Raw genomic sequence first — 20107 nt, forward strand, 5'->3', positions numbered from 1 at the left:
GATGCATATGTCAACGAAACTTTTCAAGATTTCATTATTTCATTCGATTGGAAATAAGTGTCAACTGAGATAATCTTTCAATTAAACCAGAGTGCGCGAAATATTGTTCAGTGTAAATATATCGTCAGTTGCGTGATTATATATCATGTGTAATTATGTAGGTTATATATACGAGTTCCCTTTGATAGCTGTGTGGTAACAACGAACCGGCCGGGGTTTGACGTTACGGAGTGCGGGACATATGTAACAAACGTTCGCATAGTTATATAGTGAATAATATAAATAAGGCAAATCAGTTTATCAAAAATAGGTCTGGAAGTTGTAAGAAAAAATGTTCGTCAACTTATAACGTCAAATTTTCTTTTTGCGATCTGAAATATTATGGTTGATAATTAATAAAACAAGAACACACGGAACTGTTAGTATATATAATGTAAGAAACTCCAATCGAATAAATGTTTTCTAATTTATTTCTTGTGTCGTCGGTATTTTTGAATATTCCCACATTTTGCTTCCTATTGAGTTTGGCTCTGCTCTTTCCGATCCTTGTTTTGACTCCATCGGTTTGCAGCGGATCGATACATATTATTAATTGGTTGCCTAATATGTGTCCTTTAATTTTCTACCATTTCTTCATGCTGATTGTGGTAACCTGATTCAAGTGGTTTCCGACTATGATCATTATTCGCACATTTTGTATATCAGATTCTCAAAACAGTTTCTGGTGTTGATATAAGTGTAGTTATACTTTTTCCACCTGGCCTGTCGAGTAATAAATTTTGAAACTTGTTCCAAAAAGTCTTTGGATGCTTTTTTTGCTGATAATATGAAAAGTCGAATCATTGGAATGCGGTAGGCAAACACAAATTTTGACAACAATACTTATGAAATAACGTGTATGTTGAGTATTCCTATTCTGCAAACTGCAAATGTGGAATTATTGGTGAAAACATTCATTACGATAAGTCTACAGTTGCTCAGTTTTGGATGCGATTGAGTATAATGCCTGCCAACATCATGGAAACCTACAGAATTTCTGAATGTTATGTGCGCTATGTCATTTTAATGTAACATCATGACTTCTAACACCCTTTCACTATAATACTATATATTTGGATCACTGAAATACAGCAAAAATCTGCAAACTATAAAATTTATATACTGTGCTATTCATTTTACTTTTTGACTCTCACCGTAACATAAATATGAAGTGAAAAATTCATTAGAAAAGTCTTCAGTTGCTCATTTATGGATGGATTTGAAATTGCTGTCTTCCAAACTAATTGCGCAGGTACATTGAATCGCAGGAGATACCTGCAAACTTTGAAATTTCTGTGGATAAGTATATGTGCTAGTATCATCCCCTATCTTTGATTATAGTAATATGGAATGGAACTTTGTTCAGCAAGTTTTAAAGTGTTTCTTTTCAAATAGTATTGAAGTTTGTATTACTGCGGTATGGAGCGAATACCTTCAAACTTTGATATTTTTGTGTCGCAGCATGTGTGCCAATCATTTTAATTTTTTACTCCAACCGTAACATGTAATTTCAAAAATTCATCACAATAGTTTTCAGCTTTACTATTTAACTTAATTTTCTTTTTTCTAAATTCCATGCTAAATTTCTTAATTTCTAAATTTATTTCTAAATTATCCTGAAATGAAATTGTTTTCCTCCACAACCAATGCAGGTACCTTAATCGTCTTTGATTTCCGTTGCTCTGTAGAATTAAGTACGCTCAGTTTTTTTTGCTTCTTTGAGTTCTGGCACAATAAATTTTTTTGGGTGCCTTTTTTCTGCAACTATCAAACTGTAGATAATTGGATCTCAGCGGCCACTTGCAAACTTTGGAAATATATTTCTTTGGGGGCATATTTTGGATGACACGAAAACGTCTAGATTCAGAATGCAAAAGCGACATTTAAAAATGGCCAATACTGTTGGATTTGTTGTGTCTTGAATTTGATCTGTCTTTCCTCTTCTCCTTTCTTTTTTCTAACGTTATAAGCCGGAAATCACATCTCAGCCCGCAACACGCATTGCTACATGCTCTTGAGTTCCCAATGGACAAAACATATTAGGGTACAAGGAAAAAAAGCGCCAAAGTCCAAGAACAGACATGTGACGAAATATTTCCAGTTAAATTTTGACGCAAAATAGGTCCTTTTTCGTGGAAACCAGCGTTATAAGCTGAAAATCATATCCCGGCCTCTAACCCGCTTGCGACCGCGCCCTTGGGTTTCTAATTGACAAAACATATCAAAGTACAAAGAAAAAAATTGCCAAAGTCCAAGGACAGACCTGTGACGAAATATTTTCAGTACTATTTTGACGAAAAATAGGTCTTTTTTCGTGAAAACCAACGTTATAAGACGAAAATCATAAATAATCCATAGAAATTGAAACTAAAATCCTATAGTGAACTGAAAATAAATAAGGAACTTTTGAGAAAAAAGACGTGATATCAAACAATAAACTTCCCCTAGGAAAAAAAAGGTTGGGACAAAAACATTGATGGTCTCTCGTTTGCTGATAATTCCATCCATAAAAAAAACTTAAAAAATTTTTTTTTTTAAATTGTAAAAAAAATTATTTTATAAAAAAAAATACAGAATAATTCGAAAAAAGTTTCACAAATCTTGAAAAAACATTATATTAAAACAAAAACTAACCTGTATCTATTTTTTAAAGTGTCAAAAGAATCAAATAACAAGTAAAAAATAAAAAACCGAAAAATCGGTCTTGAAATCATTTTGGAAACCGATGCCTCATTCTTCTTATTAGATTCGAACAGCTAAATCAACTGAAAAAAATTCCATCTAATTTACGTGCCGCATTAAAATTTATTATATTAATTCGAGGCCAAGTATTTTCTAATGAATTGAAAAAAGTTACCACTTCAATTACGTGCAGCATTAAAATTTGTGATATCAATCGGTGGACAAGCATTTTATTAGTAACTTCAAATTTTGACATTATTAAATTCTTCTAAGAAGCTTTCAAATCTAAAAAAATCACATGAAAGCTAGTCATATGTTACTCTATGGTGGCAGAGACTTATAAGAAAATCAATTCTTCTCAGACTTTCAGGATCCTTTGGTATCATTCACAAAATTCGACGTCGATTGGATCGATACAAATTATGTTTAAATATGTGTTAAAAGTACTTGTCCGGCCCATCACTTTCTGTTTAAATTGTTCATCCCAATAATAATCAGTGCTTGTCTAGAACTGATGGATCACAAGTATCCATGCAGAGGGAATTGAGAGAATTATCTTCAAGTAATTTTTACGTAATTGCACTAATTTAATAAAAAAGCAAAGAAATTGTTCCGCAATATACAAGGGATATTATTATCCATTGATAAATGAAAATAATTGCACATAATATATATGTTCAAGTTTAAAAAAAATAACTCTCCAGTTTGTATTCAATGACGGCAATTTTTGCTTCTCACTTATTCTTCCAGCAAACGAATTCCATTCGGAATAAGAACTAACCTATACTATTATTAAGAACATTAAACTAATAATGAATCGCATTTCAATAAATGTTTAACCGGATTCTGCCATACAATTCCATTTTTGCATGATTGATTTTTATTTAAATGAATAGTGATGGGCCGGACAAGTACTTTTAACACATATTTAAACATAATTTGTATCGATCCAATCGACGTCGAATTTTGTGAATGATACCAAAGGATCCTGAAAGTCTGAGAAGAATTGATTTTCTTATAAGTCTCTGCCACCATAGAGTAAAAAATGACTAGCTTTCATGTGATTTTTTTGGATTTAAAAGCTTCTTAGAAGAATTTAATAATGTCAAAATTTGGAGTTACTAATAAAATACTTGTCCACCGATTGATATCACAAATTTTAATGCTGCACGTAATTCAAGTGGTGACTTTTTTCAATTCATTAGAAAATACTTGGCCTCGAATTAATATAATAAATTTTAATGCCGCACGTAAATTAGATGGAATTTTTTTCAGTTGATTTAGTTGTTCGAATCTAATAAGAAGATTGAGGCATCGGTTTCCAAAATGATTTCAAGACCGATTTTTCGGTTTTTTATTTTTTACTTGTTATTTGATTCTTTTGACACTTTAAAAAATAGATACAGATTAGTTTTTGTTTTAATATAATGTTTTTTCAAGATTTGTGAAATTTTTTTCGAATTGTTCTGTATTTTTTTTTGTAAAATAATTTTTTTTACAATTTAAAAAAAAATTTTTTTTAAGTTTTTTTTATGGATGGAATTATCAGCAAACGAGGGACCATCAATGTTCTTGTCCCAACCTTTTTTTTCCTAGGGGAAGTTTATGGTTTTCAAGTGTTTTTTTTTAGCTTTCATTCAATACACAAAATTATCTAAACACGATGACCTACGAATACAGTATCTAGTTTTACTACTTACTGATGCTGTAGAGCACGGTTTCGCAGCATAGGTTATGTGACCGTTGTCCAGTTCCGACCTAAAATACGTATTAATAAAGAACAACGCAATTAGGCAAATGTTATTCTTTCGAACCTTGGATTCATTCAAAATTTTTTTCATTCAAAACATTATCCCTTACCTTTATTATATTTTATTTTCAATGAACAGAACTCCAGCATAAAATGAGAAAACAGTAATGTTCTGTGTTGATAATTTTTTTTTTCAGGTGCGCGCGACGAAATTTCCAGAATTCGCTAAACTCGAACAGTATAATCGCCACGGTTGAGACATGTCGCAAACTAAGCAAAAAAGTCGTCACACCGTATCAAAATTCTCCAGATATAGCTCCAAAATCGCTGAGTTGGCAACCCTGCCCGTGAGCCTCGCTCCCTCCCTCCTTTCTACTGTCGAGCGTCGAACGAGGCATCAATACAAAAAAAAAACAGCAAATATAATTAGAATGAAAAAACAACAATAATGAGTTCTAACTTATGTCATTTTTTTTATTTTAGGTTATAAATAACGGAAAAGTATAAATAATCGAACGATAAAATTATTATAGTTTAAAGAAGGCTATGTCTAGTTGTCTGGAAACCGTTATGTTTATAAGCCTCGAAATCAAAGGTTTATTAATGAATTTGGGGAAGGTGAAGAAATCCCGACAAATGCAGTTGCAGTCAATAACTGTAATTTAAAATTTACACAGAGTTACAATTAAATGTTCCTTAACTAATCTTACATTCTAGTTTGACATTCTTTTGGTATCGCACCTGAATCAATACAATTGACGGTACCTCTATGCCGTATGACGGTTTATGAGCGACTCTCTCGGCTGTCGCTCGTGAGCTGTGTCTCTCGTCGCGTACGTACCACAACCGTGGTATGCACGAGTGGGAGACTAAGTTTAAGTCGGTGTCAAACTTACATGTTATCAAAACACTGCTAAACTGCTACAAGTCCGGATGGTCCGGACTACGGATTACGAAAGTACACACGACAAAAGTTCTCAGCAGCAATATACAATCCGGACGAATAGGCTAATGCTAAATATACGGTAACCGGACGATCAGACAATGCGTTTAAAGAAAAGTGTATTTTCGTAATGTGTCACTGCTTTGGTTAAATTTATTCCACGCATTTTTATTTTCCGCTACATGCAGTTAACAATTTCTCTATGAATATTTCCCGCTACTATACTTGATAATTTATATATATGAATATTTGCTTTACTATGCACCTGAAAATAGACCATTGTTTCGGAAATTTCATCCATTTGATTACATTATTTTTTGTCGTCGCATCGATTTCATCTGGAAGAATAAGTGCATGTTATTCGTCTGGACATGTAGCAGTTTAGCGCTGTTTTAGTAACATAACCTTATTCATACGGTTTCCAAACGACTAGACACAGTCTTTTTCAAAAACTGTGTAGGTAATATCGATTTAAACGTCAAACGTCAAAAAAATCACGTCAATAAAACTTTGTCAAACCTTTCGTAATGCAGACAAAATTGTTTGTTCCAGCTGAGACAAATGACGCGCGTGCAGAAATGTTGTACTTTGGGTACTAAAATTGGTGCAAAAACTGCGTACTTTCGACCGAGGTGTAAAGAAAAAAAATTTGAAAAAATTTGTATTTGTATAAGAGACCGGGGCAAAACGGGATACCCGAAAAATGAAAGAAATTTTTTTGTCTTTTTTGTTTCAATTTTTATACTTGTCCGAAAAGAACCTAAAACATATATTTTCTCCAAAATATCTTGTTTTTTTTTGGATTTTGATTTTTTTTTCAAAAAATTCGTTTTTTTACGTCATTCCAAAGTGAAAACGTTTTTGCACAGACATACAAAAAGTATTTTTATATCTGCAATTACTGCCTCGTAGATTACTGTCTACGACAGTAATCGCAGATATATGTTTGCAGACCATCATGTGTGGTTACACCTGCACATAAATCATCTGCCCACTCCGCACAATTTTGGCACTGAATCCATGATTCAGTGGATAAAGAATACAAATTTTTACAAAATAAACATTGGCAATCTTCTTTATTATTCATATCATTAATTTTGAATTGAGTTAATAAATTGAGCGCACAGCATGCGCTCAACTTATGTTTGAGCGCTGTATGCGCTTACTTAGATCGCTTTCAACGCTTACAACGGTAAGTCGGAAGCTCTCGGTTACGGATGCAAAATGCACCCAAAGTGCATTGAATTAAAATCATAGTAAAAAAAAAATTCATGAGTTTTTGAGAGGTACCCCTTTTTGTTTCGGATTTTTTTTTTGAAAATTGAAAAGAATTCTAGTACATTTACTAGTTTTTGGGGATGGGGCTCAAAAGTTAGAAGGCCTAAAATAGCGAACAGGTATTCTGTATATCAGGCATATGTATATTAGGGTGTGCGGAAAAAAACGATATTTTTTTTCCTTTGCATCCAGTCGAAAAAGGTGATTCAAGGTGAAAAAAAAAGAATTCGAGAAGGAGAGCTCACCAAAAAATTTTTTCGAATGGCGCTTTGCATTTGAAGATTTTCCATAAGAATAACCCAGGAAATGATTGAGACCTCTGATTATTGTATCATAACTCTTCAGGAAAAAATCGCACAAAAACGGCAATGATATGTTTTTACAGAAAATTGATTCCTTTACAAAAAAAGTCCTTATGAATATTCAGCTTGGAGCAACGATTCTGGTACTATCACCTTTTGAATTTGGATCGATAGAAAAAAATTTTTCATAATACTGTCGAAATCAAATTTTTCATTTCACAAACAAACTTCTCGGAACACTTTCGTAGAAAATTACTTGCTCTATCAGAAAATCGTTATTATTATTCGAATTTTATAATTTGAATAAAATTACTTATTTTTATGATTTTCATCAAAATATTGTAAACATGTTTCGTGCTTGGTTTCCCTCGGATAATAAAAAAAACTCTTAAATATAAACTTTCCATCTCGTTTTCATTACAATTGGGTATGAAAAGGGAATGGTAAAAGAAACGACATTTATCAATAATCGGGTTTGAAAAGCCTTTACGTTTTGCCATGAATTTTTTTTCACCCGGTATCATACATAAAATTACAAACGAGGGTTATTAACCCTTTTGCTTACACGGAGAAAGATTTAATAATACCCATTGCTATTTTTAAGTGTGCCTTCATTGCAATTGGGGTATTTTTGACGATGAACTTGCACTCTTTTCAATAAATATTATAACTGCTCTTCGTTTTTGGTCAATGAGCTGTTGTAGGCTTCTATCAAAGCGATGCCACGTTCAGCCACGTCGTTGACTACTTTAAAACTTTTGAAAGGGATGAAGCGCTTCAAACAAAGTCCCTCTGCCAACGTTTGGATACGTTTTTTAAAAATTTCCGACTATTTGCTTCATGATTAAGGAAGTTGAGGCATTAGAATGAAAATGATGTCATCGCTTTTAAACCAATTGCATCTTATAAAGTGAAGTGTAAAAAAAAAAATCAGTTAAATTTTCAGACAGTTTAGGAGCGTTGTTGCTGAGAAAAATCAATAACAATTTGGGCCAGATAACATGTAATCTTATGGAAGTCAAGACACATTCAGTGATATCTCCGTTAAAAATGATGCTAAAAATATGAAATTTTTTGGGCAACATGAGCAAGGCTTGCTGAATAATGTCAATTTTTTCAGATTTATTAGGAGATTTGCTGAGATTATATTAATAATAATCTGTTTCCCGTGCAGTTTTTTGAGGCTAGGATCGTCACCGTTCGTGTTTTCGACTGAGCTTTCACCAGTTTTTCGTTTTTTTTTCCCCAACTTTTCTTTAAAGTGTATGCAATATTGCCAAACTATAAACTAGCCTAACTTTTGAAAGGTACAGGTCATAATTTTGGGTAAAAAAAATGACTGTACAGCCTCAACTTCCTTAAATTTCGTTTCTCATCATTAGTGAGTCTTTTATTCCCACTTTTGAAGAACCTGTGAAGTTACATGGAAAACAATTTTTTTTTCAAATCAATGGGTATAATTATTTTTTTACTTTTTGAAAAATATTAAAGTAAACTTAAGAGGATGGATCAGTCGGTATATCGTTACCGTGAGTGCGAGAGAGATAGCTGCAAATTTTGAAATCAAACTGTGTCAAAGAATTTCGATTTCGAAAATTTCAAGTGAGGTTAGTCGACTGATCCATACTCTTAACGTGATATAAATGTAGTGGACATGAAGTATCATTTTATGGATCATGTTGTGCGATTATTGTCATTTTTTTCTATAAATTGTGCATAGTGATGGCACTTACTAGTGTCGAGCCTTGTTCATTTTTTAATGCAGGATGGGATAAAATTTGTTGGCCTTCTTCGTTCGTTTGTAATTATAGTTATGACTTTAATTGTGCCATTCAAGAATAAGGGCACGAGGGCATGTAGTATACAAAAAAGAAGTAAATTTTGGTTTTTTTCGGGTAGCTCTCTACGAATTGGAAGATATTCTTCTTATCAATCTGACGTTATGTCTTTGCTTGATAAGTACATTGATTTTTTTTATAACCCCAGAATCAATGGCTTTCTTTGAACGGTTCCATATTGACACCAGCTTCCTCAATCGCGATATCTCCCAATGGTGTTTGAGTACGAGCTGTCAATTTGGTGCCCAAATCGTGAAAAATATTACTGTTGTAGACGACGTTGCCGAAAGAGGAATCAAACTCATTACAGAGTACAACAGCGGACTCACTAATGATAAGGAACAAAAACAATTTCTTTTGTAAGTCGTCGGAGATTATCATAAAATGCATCCAGATGCGAACAAGAAGACTTTGCTTCGACCGCTTCGCCAACGAAATCTCATGTAAATTCGAATTTGTATGAGTTATTGTTAAGTGTACACTGTTGATTACGGCTCAGACTTTATCTAAATGCATCAAAGTAACGTTTAAAAGTGCTTCGATAGACCGTGATCAAAGTACTAAAAAAATCCAAAATATGGTTATCTTTGTAACGGTAAAAATCACAGAAATAATCTTTGGAAAAATCTGAAAAAATTTCGTTTCGTACCCTTTAATATGAGCAACTAGTGTGCCAAATTTCAGATTTCTATCGTCATTATTATGGGAGGCAGATAATATTTAAGTAACAAGTTTGATAAATATACGTGTTTTGCATTTAAAATTTCAACTCTTCGGTGGCACCTGTTTAAACTTTCCTAGCGCATTCAAATTTGGTGCACATTTTTTTTTTTTTTATGTTGATGATATTTCCGCGAAGGAATTTGCAAAAAAAAATGATCCGAAATGTGGCCACCCTAATAGATATACAGAATGCCTGTTCGCTATTTTAGGCCTTCTAACTTTTGAGTCCCACCCGTTTTTGGAAGTAAAAAATGGACAGAGCTTCCCAAACTTCTGAAAAGTTCAATATTTCCTTAGCTATCCCGTTTTTCCCCAGTCTCCCCTACTTGATACCAAAAAATGTTATCACCAAATTTGATCAAATTCTGATTATTTTTATTTCGTGATCCACCTTTCTTAATACAAGGTACTGTGCATCATATTTTCCATGGTCGTAAGCTCGACTATTTTTCATTCAGAAATTTTTCATCCGCAAATTTCTAATAAAATTGTACGTGACAAAAATGATATCGAAACCAATTTTTAGAATTTGATCTCACGTCGTTAAAAAGTTACAATCCTCCAAAAAAACCCCGATTTTGCGAGATTTGGAAACTTCGAACGCCCGCATCTTCCATTATCATCGTCGAATCACAAAATGTCACTAAATCGATATTTTTTTTTTTTCATTTTAGCTCATACTTCGATGAAATAAGAAGAAACCTAACGAATAAGTATTGTTAATGTCTTTTCCGATCTTAAATTCGACTATGTAACTGGACGGCACGAATACGAAATAAACTTGCATACGGTCTGTTGCACTTCCGCGATCTTTACAACTTTTGTCTACCTCCTTAACCATCATTATTAATGAAGAAATCAAAAAAATCATCCATAACCCAAATTAAAAGTGGAATTGAAAAAATATACCTCTTCAACTTTCATAATTGCAGTCTTTTAATGGCTGTCACTGTAATGTAAAAAAAGTTGGTTGTAACAGCAATGAAACTCAATCTCATGTAAATCAGCAGAATGTTTCTGGTTACAGCTATTGATACTAAATAGCGAAACATCAAAAAATGTGTGCAAAAAGAAATCACCTCTTGTTAATACCTCAAACAAAACAATATATATTGATAGTTGCAAGATGCATTTAACCACAGCGTTGTAAATAAGTACGATCCCAATAGACAGAAAAACAAAAATTACATGTGCCCTCATTTGTTCAAATTCTGTGCTTAATTTAATATTGTCAAAACAATTTCGATGAGTGGTCCATGATCGTGATCTCATGACATTTATAAGTACATTCGGTCACTCTCGCTCTCCTTAATTCAACATAGCTAATGAAAAAACACCGGTGTGCTCATTTATTTGATGGATGAGAATCCAAGAACCATATAGACAATTCAATCTTCCAATAACGGCTGAGAGCTGTCGAAAAATTTCCTTTGATAACTGAGAAACCATTTTCTAAGTGATTTCATTCTGCCGTCGATTAATGCGAAGCAACATAAGAATTTAAGAACAGACTCCGAAAGTTTGAAAACTTTTTAAGTATATATGAGAGAAAAAACAATAATTCAACATAGAGAAGATTCAAGTGTTCGGCCCGCAGTTCGTTAAGTACAAGGTGAACGAGTATTTCTTTCACCGATGATAAAATGCTAATTCCTGAAATACGTCATTTCTTTCAATGTATATTTTAGACTCGCTGGTCGTTTGGATTCTTACTCCATTGGTATCGTATTGAAATCCCTTGAAATATCGCATGACAAAAAATATAGTGATTATTCGATATCAGGCCAAGCAGCAGAGTTTTAAAATCACCAGATTTGGACAAAAATAGCAACGGATAGCCACCGGTGCCATTACACGTGAAATAGCCCCCAGATCCTAAATACACAATTTTCTACTCGAGTTTCCCATTCTTTTTTTTTTTAAATGAACGATTTAGTGTAAAAAATCGCATTTTTTTGTTTTTTTTTCTTGAAGGAAAAAACTGATGGAGCAATGTGAATGGTCCCAATGGACGAATTATAGAGGACAACAATACGAAGAAAATGAAACCTGAAAAAAGTCGATCGTTTCATTATTAAGCGAAAATACCCAAAAAAACCGAAGAAATAGCGTTTTTTAAAAAATTCGTAACGGAATCTCTTGAATAGTAACGCAGGCTCTTCGCGGGATAGTCGGTATTGGTAGGTACTTCCTCTTATGTGTAAAACCCAGACGCTGTATAATTAGTTTTTGCGTAATTGCGATCAGAAGTTTTTTATGCCACACACTTGGCAGCAAGGCTGGAGGTAGTCTGATAATGTAAATGTATCAAACGGATTTGGAAAGTACAAGAGCCCAGATATAAAACTTCGATATTCATTTTTCATTCAAATTCTGAAAAATAAGCACCAAATTGTGCGCAAACATGAGCGAGAACGACCGAGCACGCGAGAGTAGTCAAGAAGTGGGGATCGGAAAAAAACAGTTGGAAGGCGAATATATATATAGGGATACAAGCGTGCTCTGCGGGCTTTCCCCGCGTCTGCTGAGGCGTAGTATCAACTAACTGAGAATATGCCCACACTTTTACCGCGATATTCCCCCCCCCCCCCCTCACCGTTATTCAATCTGACGCTGAAAACTTTATTGAATGCTGATTAATTATACCATTTGTTTTCTGAATTTTTTTGAATAAGACGCTGCACTGAGATCTTCTGATTAAGAACGACACAAGCAATAGGTAGGGTTTTAAAAATACAATGCTCCGTGGTAGCCTAGATAATACTCATTTGAGGTGTACAAAGAATTCAGTAGGAAAAGGAAAAAAGAATACTAAATATTCTTTTTATTACGAAGCGGTATATATTAGGGTGGTTCAAAAAAATCGACTATTTTTATTTCTTCAAAGCCCGGGTTCCAATTATTGCAGTGAGGTGAAAAATGATGCCTGACAAAATTTGAGCCCTTAAAAAAAATTTTTAGAGGTCGCTCATCGCGATTTTCTATTTTTCATTTAAATAACACGGGGAAGACGTTACTAGCTGCTTTTGAATTTTATTCCTCGGCAACGGGTGAGGATACGACAACGCCCAAGGTGGTATTTTGTAGAGATTTGAACGCTCTATAAAAAAAGTCACTTGGCGTTTTACGCTAAACTTACTCCTACGAAAGTTATTCAACGTCAAAATTGGCTTTGAAGAAAATTTCGACATTTTTTCACTTTTCCGGCGAAACTATCGCCCTTGTCACAAAACGCTGTGGAAACTTTTTCGGAAATCATGTGATTTAGTATAATATCGTGTTCTTAAATTATTACAAAATTGAATAATTTATAATAATACTACATTACGAGGTTATTCTTAGAGGAAAACTGCAATTTCCGTTGAGTGAATCGTTATATTAACAAAAAAAGTTCCAAGTTCCATTGAGTCATTAGGTAATGCTTATTTTTAGTGAAAATTCTAAAATGCATCGGATTTTTCCACCGTCCATTTATAATTTATTTGGGGCATTAATTTCTTTTTTCTGAAGAATGCAATATAAATACAGATTCAAAATTATTCGAATTAAGTATAAATTGAAACGTCTAATGTAATTGAGTTGGAAAAATTTATAAATTGGCGGCTCGCTGTTGGAAGCAGGAATAGTCTGTAATCGACGTGACATCAATATTTACGACATTAGTGAAGAAAAAACAGGAAAAATCTTTTTACAATTTGTCGTAATAACAGCCGAGTATAAATTTACAATAAAGGGAAACGAAACGAGCTCAACTGCAAATCAGGCAGTCAGGCTATCAAATTGTTAAACACATTCACTGCAATGTTATATAGTATAATCTACCCATTTACCATCGTGCCACGGAGCTGGTCGGAAAATGTGAAGATGTAATTATATGTCTATTTGTGATAGAATCAGCAACAATTGATAGAGGTATATAAAACGAGTAAGTTATGTATTTTATTCATGAAGAACCGATTACGAAAAGAAACTACATACTCAAGTTTCGCGCATACATTTCTAGTAATAGCAATCTAGAAATCATAAGACATGAAGAATGATGTTGTTAAATTACGGTCAGTTGTGTAATATATGCTTTGAAAATAGTTTTCGAAACCGATTAATGAAAATGAGTCAGAACGATAAATTCATCGACTATTTTGCCAAAATCTGTTATGTTTTTTCTTACCGCCACTTTCATTTAGTTAATATAGTATATTTAGAGTTGTTTTTCTGACAAAAAAACTATGCAAAACCCGATGCTTCATTATTTCGCCTGATTATTATTATCGAAAATGACAATCGCTTATTCAAGACAAACGATATCGCGAATAGCTGAAACGGATTTTTCAAAAAAACTGTTTGTTGAAGCAATAAGAAAAATTGGTAATTTATTTCATAGAAATGTTTTGAATTCCTTTACCAATTGAAAAAATTTTTAAATAACGGTCTGATAAGTTTGGGAAAATAGAATTGAAGCTTTTGCCTCAGTCAATGTAGAACATTGAAAACCTGTGATCGCATGAAAATCAATTCAAAAGTAACAACACAATATCAGTTAATGTACGACCGGATGACTTCTATAAATCACTAGAACTCGCAACAGACGTCTCATCACCACTTTTGCATTCATCTCGTCTCTTTTGCCCTACGATTGAATACAGCGACGTGTCTTTTTATTCCAGTGTAGTCTTATTTCTAATTCAAAATTCCTGAGTATATAAATACATCGACTTCTTTTAAATAATGTAACAATTTCGCAGCGACAGTAGTAAAAATATTCATTCTGGTGCCATTATTTTGCGCTACAACGAAAATATGAGGCTGAGAACCGAGACTCATGGTTATCGGCTTGACTCTGAGTGTTGAAAAAAATGTCATCGTGAGCCTGCTACCGCACTCTTGTAAATACTTAAGAATGACGGTTCTTTGCCAATATAACTTTTTCAAATGAATCTCACTGAAAAACTAACTGATCTTAGATTTCAATAAATTTCTAATATGCTGTAGTTCACCGAAAAATAAGAGCCCAGAATTTTTTATATCGGTCGAAAAGTGGTTTGAAGGTTGATACAAAGCCTCGATGTTGGGCATTATTTGTAACTGGTATATCAAGAGTCGAGGCAGTGATTTGGATACAAGTATATTTGAGAAAGTGCGTTTGCTGCCGCAGGGACTCTCTACCGGAGCCATTGCATTTTCAATTGTTTTTTGAAATTTCTTTCTTCAATAAAAAAAAATAATTACAGAAATTCAGATATTGTAAGTTTACATTTTTTGTTTTATTTTCTTTTTCTATCAATTGCAACCTCTTGTAACTCAGCAGCTTAACGTATTGAAAATATATTAATTATTTAATTTTTCATTTCATCAAAAACCTGTGTATTTTTTCACATAATTTTTTTATTTTTATTTGTTTTATTTTATCTCGCAACACTGATGATATTCTGGTTCCGTACGGATCATATATATATATATTAGGGTGGCCCTTAATATGGGTAAAAAAAAAAAATTGATCGCGCCGCCCCCCAAAACGGTTCCAAATAATAAAAAAAAAAAATCTACGCAAAGCCGTAGCTATGTCCGGTAAGAGGAAGACGTGCCTGTAAGCATGAACTGGGATTTAAATATCAATTTTTCTGCATGATTTAGTAATTTTTTAAAATGTTGTATTTCATTGAAAAATGGTCGTATAGAGGTCTAAAAAAACGCATATTGAAGCTTCAGGTTTCTAATTTCAAGATCTTATGACGGAAAAAATGCAGAGCTACATGTTGTGCGCAATTTTGAGAAAAAGTGCGAGAAAAAAACAGCAAATTTTTATGCTTTTTTATCAATTCCATAAGCGTAGATTTATTTTTTTCAACTAAGCCATGGTATGGACCGGATAGCTGGTTTATTAGGCTTCAATTTGCTTTTTTTAAAACTTGGGTAGGACCATTTTTTGGTGAGATGTTGAACTTTGAATGAAAAACTCTTTTGTCTTTGATCGACGATATCTCAGCAACCAATGGTCGCACAGGAAATTCAAGGGCAGTTCTGAAAATTGGAATAATGTCCTACAAGGGTCCGTTGCAATCTTGAAGATCCATTTTTTATTCCATCCTTGTCGTGAATTTAAAAAAATAGGAAAAAAAAGGTAATTTATTGTTTTTCAGAAGCTCTCAATGTTGGAAGCCTTAAGAAAAACAATCAATTTTCATCAAAAACTTTCGGAATTTTTTTTTTGTATATTTCAACCTTATTTATGGGAAAAATGTAGAAAAAACTTGGAAATTTTTCATTTTTCATTTTTGTCATGATCATGACTCGTTTAACGTAAAAAACGTGACCCTCAAATTTGATTAATGTTTGATCGGTTGCAACGAAGAAACGATTGGTTAGATCGAAATGTAACTTCGGCAGGGTTTTTGGGGGTATATTCAGCTGTAAATGGCATACTCAACATTAGTCATTTCATGATTATTTGAAATTTGGCTATTGACTTTCTGAAAAACCATAAAATACATTTTTTCCTATTTTTTTAAATTCAGGACAAGGATGAAAGGAAAATTTCACCTTCAAAATCGCAACGGAATCTTGTAGGACATTCATTCCAGTTTTCAGAACTGCCCTTGAATTTCCTGTGCGACCATTGGTTGCTGAGATATCGTCGATCAAAGACAAAAGAGTTCTTCTTAATTCAAAGTTCAACATCTCAGCAAAAAATGGTCCTACCGAAGTTTTTAAAAAAGTAAATTGAAGCTTAATAAACTAGCTATCCGGTCCATACCATGGCTTAGTTGAAAAAAATAAATCTACGCTTGTGGGATTGATAAAAAAGCATAAAAATTTGCTGTTTATTTCTCGCACTTTTTCTCAAAATTGCGCACAACATGTAGCTCTGCATTTTTTTCGTCATAAGATCTTGAAAATAGGAACCTGAAGTTTCAAAATGCATTTTTTTAGACCTCTATACGACCATTTTTCACTGAAATACAACATTTAAAAAAATTACTAAGTCATGCAGAAAAATTGATATTTAAATCCAAGTTCATCTTTACAGGTACGTCTTCCTCTTACCGGACATAGCTACGGCTTTGCGTAGATTTTTTTTTTTATCATTTGGAACCGTTTTGGGGGGCGGCGCGATCAATTTTTTTTTTCACCCATATTAAGGGCCACCCTAATATATATATATAGGAGCGTGGCACACGACTGTATACCTACACATTTTTCTTCCATCCTACATTTCTATATGTCACATAATGACAGATAATGATGAGGTTTTTATCATGGCGTGTCTGTAAATGATATACGTCTTTACTAATATATTTCTTTCAGACTGATGAAGTTGTTACTAGTGCATAGATATCGTGATCGTGATATGAGAGCTGGCGTCGATGCGATTTTTCCATTCCCATTGTGCGCTCATGGTAGTGTTAGTGGTATTTCGTATTCGAATTTCGAATTTTATTTTTTCATTAGTAAAACAACACATTTTTTTTTCGTTTTACGGAAAGAATGATCTAGAGTCGCGGTAACGATGGTGGTTAATATTATCGATTATGTCCGTGGATTCTCATAGTAAGTTTATAACTGTGTTAGTGGTGTTACGAACTAAAATTTCGAATTTTAATTCTTTGGTTAGTGAAAAAAAACGCATACCTTTCCGTTTCATAGAGAGAATTAGCGCTGAAACATCACGATTGACAAATTATGAATGAAAGAAAAACGCAAAACAAAATCGAATTGTCAGACAATTCGTTTTTCCGTCAAAAGTTTCGAATGCTTTATTTTGCAGCGAGGCATGCTCTATAAAGGTCTGCTTTGACACATCATGTATACGGGTAGCATTTTAACCTTTGACTCTATTATCATTCTAAAGATTCTCAGTACATTTTCATTCGAATTTATACAGCACTATATTCCCGATTTCTAATTCATTGCGTTCAAAATTTATAGATATTCGTGTATTACTCAGAATGAATGATACATGTTCTACTCATTTACAAAACTATTTTTTGATATTTTTTTACGATTTTTTTGCCAAATTCATGCATGAACGAGATTATTAGAAGACAGATTCGAATGCAGTGCATCGAACTACGAGAAGAATTTACTTGATCTAGGACGTATTTGATCAATGAAACTTTTCTCATATGGTCATAACAGCGATTATACGTAATTTTCTTCCATTTCTAGCGGTTTTTTACAATTTACTGTAAACTTTGAAGGTTGCATCAGCTAAACTGACCCCAGATTTAGATTCAACGCATCGGAATATATAAAGAACATAATTAATTTACGTAAATAAAATCTTTCTCGTGTTCATAATCACGATTTTTCACCATTTTTGTTTTTTTTTCCTGTTTAGAATTTACTGAAAATTGTGTGCTAATGTTATAGAAGTAAAAATACGCGTAATTATTTTTTTGTTTATGAATTAGAGTGCTAGTTATCTGTACGGCATTCAAAAACTAGACAAAGTGAATACATCAACGGCTCCAAATTTATGATTTGAAAAGCACATTCACTTAAACATATGTGAAAAATTAATAAAAAAATATTTTTGAATAATTAAAAAAAAAATTTTGCAAATATTGGTGCAAATTTTTTTTCGGTTTTGAACAAATAAATCGTCTTTCAACTTGCTAGCTTTGATTTCGTTTAGAATTTTTCGCACATCTATAACCTCTATCATTATATGTAATTTTTATTTTTTGATTTTTTTTTACTTAATTTTTTTTATTTTATTTTTCTTTTTAATACTTGGCCTCAAGACGCTGCCGCGTCTCTAGATGAGGCATTTCGCGCTATGTCACTTTGGCCGTGACCCCGACCATTTTTTACTTTCCTGTTTTTTTAAATAAAATAGAATTTGTGATAGAAGTATTCACACCAATTTTTAGATCTTTCTATCTTTTCTGTCGAGCGTTATAATTTTCGAAAAAATGTGGGTTTCGGAAGTTTTGAAAACCTCCAAATTCCTGAACTATTTGAGATATCGACAAATATCATTATATCATTTTTTTGTTTTGAAGAGCATTTTCACTTAAAAACATGAAAAAAAATTATATTAACAATATCAACGTTTTTTGCTTCTAAAGTACAAAACATTTTTTTTAAAGGTGAATGCTTTTTTTTTGTTTTTTCCAAAAAAATATCTAAAATAGAGTGATCCATTTTACAATTTTTAAGACTAGTCTCATCGTGGGCTTATTTTTCCTTGTATTTTTTGTCGAATTAACTTTAACGATATTAATATTTTGAATTCTGCTCGAATAGGTCCAAAATATAATAGTAAATATGTATTCTGGGGGGTCACCCCATGTGGCAGCCAGATTTTTTGGGATTTTTTCGCGATTTTTAAGGCAAGAAAATAGAACATAGATTATTGAAATATGAAGGATTTATTTATTCATATTTCAACTCTATAATAGAATTTTTCAACTTTGCTATTTCGGGTAGATTCGGTGTAAAATTGCTCCACAGAAATCCATGTTTCTCCATCGTCTTCACGATTCTAGGGGATTGGTTTATCTGAGATTGAAAAACCGAAGAGCGTTTTGATGAGTAAAGCAGTGGCTATCGCCTGAACTAAAATCATACAGAAATATTTAAAAATGTTTTTTTTTATGTTCTAGTTTTTCTTCCTTTCGCAGAGTATTCCAATAAAATAATTCTTGTTTAGAAAATATCTATTGAAATAATCTTCCTATTACTTTTTGAATATTTTTAAATTCCTTTCAAATAACAGATTTCGTGTGATTCCAGCCGGAGATGGCGCGTTAAAGGTGAAACCATATTCACGATCAAACGCATTTCGTTCAAATATGATTTATAACACGAGGGTAAATAAATATCGATTCCGCAATTCACATGGGTCTGGTTAATATTTTCCACGACTAAATGTTCTTCATTTCAGCTTGTTCAGGATGAAGTTGAATATTAGAATATAATGACAGATATTATACATGTAAAAGTTATTCGAAACGAAAATAAAGCTGATTGATGTGGCAAAAATTTTTTTTGTTCAAAACAGAAAAAAATGGTTGAAATATATTACTAGAGATTTCTTTTTATTATTAAAAAATAATCTTTTTATAATGGTTTACGGATGTTTAAATGAAAGTGCTTTTCAAACTATAACCTATAGCACTCATGGTCACGAATTTGCCAAACACTCTTCGTTTTTTTCTTAATCAACCATATTTCTCTATAGAAATTCCTTTTTATACCTATTTTCCATTATTGTTTCTCACTTCGTTGAAAAATTCTTTAGTAGTGATTAATAGATTTGAAAGTACTGGTTAATAAATTTGAATAAACGTGTATATATGATTTCATATTTGTGTCATTTGAAAAAAAAATTTTGAACAAACAAAATGTCAAAAATGTTAAAAAGGGAAAAAAACTCATAAAAACGGAGAAATTTCAGCAGAAAACATAATATAACTTTTTCTTTTTTTTCTGTTAAAATCACAACTGGTGATGGTAAAGCTGAGGAGCACCGTTGGTATCAATTTCATCTGATTATAAATCTATTCTTCGAACAGCCTGCCTTGCAACCGGCCCACCTGTGAAAAGTTAA

Source organism: Venturia canescens, chromosome 10 (genome assembly GCF_019457755.1).
Source record: "Venturia canescens isolate UGA chromosome 10, ASM1945775v1, whole genome shotgun sequence".
NCBI classification, from domain to species: Eukaryota; Metazoa; Arthropoda; class Insecta; order Hymenoptera; family Ichneumonidae; genus Venturia; species Venturia canescens.